Below are 7,482 nucleotides of genomic sequence, written 5' to 3' on the forward strand. Positions count from 1 at the left end.
CTTCATTTTATAAAATAATATCTGAGACTTATTAGCATAACAGTTTTTTTCAATATCAACATATATAATAAAATATATTAGAAAATAAATATCCAATACATTTAAGATTTGTTGGAAATTTAAACATGACTCTTTATGCATAATATTAGTCTTTATTTTTTATAATGAATAATATTTACCAATTTTTTAAAAAAAACATTTTTCTTTTCTTGACTCTTACATTTTTCTTTTATGGCAGACATTTAAATTGATTTTTTACTCTCGTGTTATCCATGTATATTTACTAAATAAATTATAATCTATTTTACTGTATTGAAAAGACAACTTTAATTTTCACTTGTCACCTTCCTCTTCCCTTTCTTAAGATTGTTTCCTTGTTTTATTCACTGCAATCACTTTCTGAAGAGCTGGTTTGCTTAAGTTATACATTGAAAGGTTCAATTAGAGAGAAAAACTTAAAATATACCAAGATATCAACTATAAATGATAAATTTACAGGTCAATGGAGTATGACATGAACTTCTAATGCATAAATACTACATGAAATATTTTTAATATTTTTTTATAATTAAATAATAATAAATTGGATCATATATTTTTGATAAAAATATTTCTTTCATCAAGATTAACTTTCTGTTTTGTCTATGTAGCTGAAAAATAATGATAACAACATTAACTAAAAGACTAACTAATTGATAGCAATATTTTAAATAATTGAAAATAAAAAACATGTCACTGATTGTAATTTTTCTATCTTTAGTTTTAAGAGTTGGGGTTCGCTAATAAGCTATTATTATTTTTTTTTAATTTCAGTTAAAAATTAAGTTGAATTAAATTTAATAAAGTAGAAAAAAGCTATTTATTATATTTTTTAAATTAATAAATTTTTAGGGTGAATTTTGTTTCTGAATTTAAATATATATATATATATATATATATATATATATATATATATATATATATATATATATATATATATATATATATATATCAAACATATTGGTATAGTTCAAAAGTTTGAATCAAATTCAAACACAGTGTAGCGTCATCTTTTTCTAAAAAATTACATAAATTGATGTTTTATCTTTTTTCTTGTTATTATATTAATTGATAAATTTAAGAATTGCATCGATATTATATTATTTCCAGTAAAATAGTTTAAAAAGGGTAATTGTAATTAATTAAGAAGAATATTAGTAAACAAAATAATTAAGAATTTGTAATTACAATAAAATTTTAAACAATATATATATAATAAGAATTAAAAGCTTAGATAAAAAAAATTAGGGATCGGATCATATGTGTGGGACAGTTAATTAAAGCTATATTAAAGTATAAGAAAGATTTAAAATTAATTAATTAGGTGAGAGTTATACAAATTATTTAAGTGAATAATTAGTTGGGTTGATTTTTCTTTTCTTCCTGGGCTTTCAACATCCTAAACCCGTTTAGCATTTTAACATAGAAAGTTGCTCCCTCCACCCCCCAACTTCTCTTACACCTCCCCATAATTTTTTTAATTATAAAACTACCTTTTTTACTTTAATCTTTTTCTTTTTTATTTTTTTATCAAAACCCCTGAATCTCTCATTTTTTACTCAGTCGTGCAGTTCCCCCTCCCCCACCACTCGCACTTTCAAACTTTTCTCCTCCATATCCGTTTCTTTCCAACCCCTTTCCTTCTCCAGATTCGTTTCTTCCCAACACATTTTCTCCATGTCCGTTTATTCGTTCTTTGTTCTCCGTTTCTTCCCAACCCATTTTCTCCGTTTCCACTTCACCCTTTATCTGATCAATATCCACATTTTAGGCGCTGATGATGATGGTTTCCCTCCATTATTCTTCCTTTCCTTTCTTTTTTCTTCATTTGTTTCTTTCACGAAGCCTGCACCATTACGAATCCACTGTAGAGTCCCTAATTTAAGAGTACATGCACAACATTGACAAAAAGATGTCGTAAGGGGTCACGCAGGTGCACGCGGCGGTGGCGCCGGTGAGGCAGACGGCGACATAGGGTTCGCTGGTGATGATTTTGCGGTGGCGGTGACGGGTGCGGTGGAGCTTCCGTTTCCCGGTGATGGAGGCGCTGCAAATGTTGAGGGCAGAGAAGAACCTCCGTTTCTCGGTGCACTCATCTTGGCCGGAGAGAGCAACATCGAGGAGGTGCAGCCCGATGACGTGATCACGCTAGCGTTCAGGTTCGAAACTAAAAGTTGCATCGTTCCTTCTGCGCTGTTGCTTTGTTTGATGGTGTTCATAACCAAGCAACATGGCGAACGTGTTGCAGTACCGATTGGAGCGCATGGTGAATGAGCTTGACGACCTCGACAACACCATTGTGGGATAGCCACAACTTTGATGTCCTGGAACTGTGGTGAGTTGTTGAATAAAACAAAAATGGTGGAAAGCTTTGTCTGCCACCAACCAAAAGCACCACTCACTCATTGCTAGTCTTCCGTAAAATGCTCCAAGCCACAACCTTCATTCTTGGACTCTTGCACTTTCTTCTTCCATAAATTGAGAAGCAAGAAGTGAATCCACACACCAACACAAAGAAGGAGAATACCACCGTGAAGAAAAGAGAGCCACGGTGAAGGAGAGAAATAGAGTTTTTTGTGTGTGAGAGAAATACCGAGAGGTGTAGACACAGTACAATAGAAGATACTGTGAGTGGAAAGTGAGAGTTTTGTGTACCATCCGAGAGGGTGAGATATTTACAGAGAGATCCTCAGAGAGTGAGAGAAACACTGTAATCCTACTTTTATAGTGGAGATAATTTTCTGGACTAGGTCCCGTGGTTTTTTCCGAGAGGATTTTCCACGTTAAAATTTCCAGTGTTAATTTTCTCTTTCCTTACGCTTTAATTTTTACGCTTCCACACAGTGCCCATTTTGGGGTTCACAGAGGAGGGAACAAATACCGCTGTTTCCCAACAGTGGTATCAGAGCTACCGATTCGAAAAGTCACGGTCCTGTGAAACTCAAGATGGAAGGAGACATGTTCAAGCTAACTGCGGATAATTACTCCTACTGGAAGCCGATGATGGAAGATCATCTATACTGCAAGGATTTGTATGAGCCGATCACAAATCTGGAAATTCCGGAAGGGAAGACTGAAAAAGATTGGGAGATTCTGAATCGTAAAACAGTGGCTATGATTCGGAAATACATCGACAAAAGCTTGTTTGAGCATGTATCGACTTATACCGATGCGTATGAGTTATGGACAAAGCTTGAATCTATGATTCAAAAGAAGACTCCGAGAAATAAAGCTCACCTAGTCAGGCGACTCGTAAAGTTGGAGTATTCTGACGACCAGAATATGATCGAGCATCTCAATACCTTCAAAGGTATTGTGAACCAATTAATGAAAGCAGATATGAAGATTGATGATGAATTACAAGCTCTTCTACTCCTTAGTTCTCTACCGGAGAGTTGGGACACGTTGGTGGTCACTCTCAATAACTCAGCACCAGATGGAAAGCTCAGTCTGGATAACATCACAGACAGTTTACTGAATGAAGAATCCAGAAGGAAAGAAAGGGGATCGAGTAGTCACTCAGAAGCCAATGTTGTTGAGAATAGAGGAAGGAGTGAAAACAGAAGCAAAGGAAAACGTGAAAAGTCACGAGGAAGATTCAAGTCTCGTTCCAAAGGTCTGACATGCTTTTATTATGGAAAAGATGGTCACAAGAAGCCAGAATGTAGATTCCTGAAGAGAGATCAGAAGAATGGAACTGTACACCCTGATATGGTAGATCCCAAAAAGAAGTTGGAGGAAAAGACTACAACAGCGGTGGTATCAAATGATGAGAATGTGTTCCTTATCACTGAGGTAAACTATCTAAATATTGCTTTTGATGACTGCACTTGGATAGTAGATACCGGAGCATCTTTCCATGTTACTCCTCATGAGGGATTCTTCTCATCCTATAAAAAAGGAGACTTTGGAACAGTGAAGATGGGTAATCATGTCACAAGCAAAATTGTGGGCATAGGAGAAGTGACTTTGACGACAGAAAATAGAAACAAACTTGTGCTGAAGGAGGTAAGACATGTACCAGAGATACGTCTAAACCTTATCTCAGTCGGTAAGCTAGATGATGCTGGAATGAACAACAAATTCAGCGATGGAAGATGGAAACTCTGTCAAGGAAGCATGATTGTTGCTCGAGGCAAGAAGGAAGGCTCCTTGTACTGCATGCAAGGAAAAATATACAAAGGAGAGACAAATGTTGCTCAAGAAGAAAGTAAGGAGTTGTGGCATAAAAGACTGGGCCACATGAGCGAGAAGGGATTAGAGATCCTCGCAAAAGATCATCTCCAAAGTATAAAAGGACAACCACTTGAATTATGTGAAGACTGCCTAGCAGGTAAGCAGCACAGAGTATCTTTCCATAAATCTGATAATGGAAGTAGAAGAGAGCATATTTTGGATCTTGTGTATTCAGATGTCTGTTCAACATCCGAAAGGTCCCTTGGTGGTGCTCAATATTTTGTTACCTTCATTGATGACCACTCTAGAAGATTGTGGGTCTATCCATTGAAAAGAAAAGATGAAGTTCTACGAATCTTCAAAGAGTTTCACGCCTCAGTTGAACGTGAAACTGGTAGAAAGTTGAAATGCTTGAGAAGTGATAATGGTGGAGAGTACAGAGGTCCATTCGAGCACTATTGCAAGACTCATGGGATCAGACATGAGAAAGTACCTCCCAAAACACCTCAAATGAACGGTGTGGCTGAAAGATTCAACAGAACGGTTGCCGAGAAGGTCAGAAGCATGTTGTCTCACGCAAAACTTCCCAAGACATTCTGGGGGGAGGCAGTGCTAACAGCAACTCAATTGATCAACTTATCACCATCAAGACCATTGAATGGTAAGATCCCAAAAGAAGTATGGTCTGGTAAAAAGGCCTCATATCGCAACTTGAGAGTCTTCGGATGTAAGGCATCAATTCACATTCCGAAAGATGAAAGAGCAAAGCTCGATGCTAAGGCGAAAGAGTGCATATACCTTGGTTCTCCAAGAGATGAATTTGGTTTCAGATTATGGGATCCTGCAAACAGAAAGATTGTTCGAAGCAGAGATGTGGTGTTCTTTGAAGATCAGACAATCCAAGACATCAAGAAAGTGGAGAAACCAACACTTAAGTTGATAAGTGATCAAAGCCCTATTGTGATGAACAACTTAGGGGGAGAGACTCATCAAGCTGAACCAGAGTTACAACTTGATGAAATGGCTGAAGAAGCTGATCAACCTAATCTGACGGAAGAAGATCAACCAATTGAGGATGCTCCGCAACAAACCCAATTGAGGCGATCAACAAGGCAGAAGCAACCGTCAAGAAGGTATTTTTCAGATGAATATGTTAATTTTACTGATGAAGGTGAACCTCAAAGCTTTGTAGAAGCAATGAAGATGAAAGACAAAGACAAATGGTTGCAAGCCATGGAAGAGGAGATGCAATCCTTAAAGGAAAATCAGACTTATGATTTGGTAGAATTACCAAAAGAAAGAAGAGCATTACAAAACAAATGGGTGTTCAAGCTCAATAATGAAGAGAACAACCCAAGCCCAAGGTACAAAGCACGAATTGTCGTGAAAGGGTGCAACCAGAAGAAAGGAATAGACTTCGACGAAATATTTTCACCAGTGGTGAAGATGACATCCATTAGAGCAATTCTCGGTCTAGCAGCAAAATTAGATCTGGAGATTGAACAACTGGACGTCAAAACAGCATTCTTACATGGAGACCTAGAAGAAGAAATTTACATGAAGCAACCAGAGGGTTTTGAAGAACCAGGCAAAGAACACTTGGTGTGTCGTCTGAAGAAAAGTCTCTATGGTCTGAAGCAAGCTCCAAGACAATGGTACAAGAAATTTGATTCCTTCATGATCCAACATAATTTCAAGAAGACCTCCGCAGACCATTGCGTGTTTGTGAAGAATTATGAAAATGGTGAGTCCATCATACTTCTCTTGTATGTTGATGATATGTTGATTGTAGGGAAGGACAAAATTAAAATAGCTGCTCTCAAGAAGGCATTGAGCAAGTCTTTTGCCATGAAAGACTTGGGTGCAGTAAAGAAGATACTTGGAATGAAAATCTCCAGAGATCGTTCTAGAAGAATGCTATGGGTATCTCAAGAAGATTATATTGAGAAGATTCTCAAAAGGTTCAACATGCACAATGCCAAATCTGCTCGTGTTCCAATTGCTGGACATTTCAAACTTAGCAAGTCGCAATGTCCAAAGAATGAAGAAGAAAAGGAAGAAATGAACAAGGTACCCTACTCTTCTGCCGTGGGTAGCCTTATGTATGCAATGGTTTGTACAAGGCCAGATATTGGCTATGCTGTAGGAGTTGTGAGCAGATTCCTGTCAAATCCAGGAAAGGATTATTGGGAAGCTGTTAAGTGGATACTGAGGTATCTAAGAGGATCTGCCAAAAGAAGCTTGTGTTTTGGCAATGGAGATCTAAAGCTAATCGGATATTCAGACTCAGACATGGCTGGAGATGTCGATTCAAGGAAGTCAACATCAAGTTATCTGATTACTTTTGCAGGGGGAGCTGTTTCTTGGCAGTCAAAGCTACAAAAATGTGTGACATTGTCTACTGCTGAAGCAGAGTATGTAGCAGTGACTGAAGCCTCTAAAGAGATGCTATGGATGAAGAATTTCCTAAGTGAATTAGGACATGATCAAGATGATTATGTGGTGAATTGTGATAATCAAAGTACCATTCATCTAACCAAGAACCCCATGTTCCATTCACGCTCGAAGCATATCGACGTGCGGTATCACTGGATACGAGAAGCGCTGGATGAGAAGAAATTGAAGATAGAGAAAATCCATACAGACTTGAATTGGTCTGACATGATGACTAAATCAGTACCAACCAAGAAGGTTGAAGATTGTTGTCAAGGTGCTGGTGTCGTGGTACCTTCCAACTAAGTCAAGATACGAAGACGGGATGGAAGCCCCATTTTTTTGTTTTATGGGGGAGTTTTGTTGAATAAAACAAAAATGGTGGAAAGCTTTGTCTGCCACCAACCAAAAGCACCACTCACTCATTGCTAATCTTCCGTAAAATGCTCCAAGCCACAACCTTCATTCTTGGACTCTTGCACTTTCTTCTTCCATAAATTGAGAAGCAAGAAGTGAATCCACACACCAACACAAAGAAGGAGAATACCACCGTGAAGAAAAGAGAGCCACGGTGAAGGAGAGAAATAGAGTTTTTTGTGTGTGAGAGAAATACCGAGAGGTGTAGACACAGTACAATAGAAGATACTGTGAGTGGAAAGTGAGAGTTTTGTGTACCATCCGAGAGGGTGAGATATTTACAGAGAGATCCTCAGAGAGTGAGAGAAACACTGTAATCCTACTTTTATAGTGGAGATAATTTTCTGGACTAGGTCCCGTGGTTTTTTCCGAGAGGATTTTCCACGTTAAAATTTCCAGTGTTAATTTTCTCTTTCC

This window comes from Vigna angularis, chromosome 8, assembly GCF_016808095.1.
Source record: "Vigna angularis cultivar LongXiaoDou No.4 chromosome 8, ASM1680809v1, whole genome shotgun sequence".
NCBI lineage: Eukaryota > Viridiplantae > Streptophyta > Magnoliopsida > Fabales > Fabaceae > Vigna > Vigna angularis.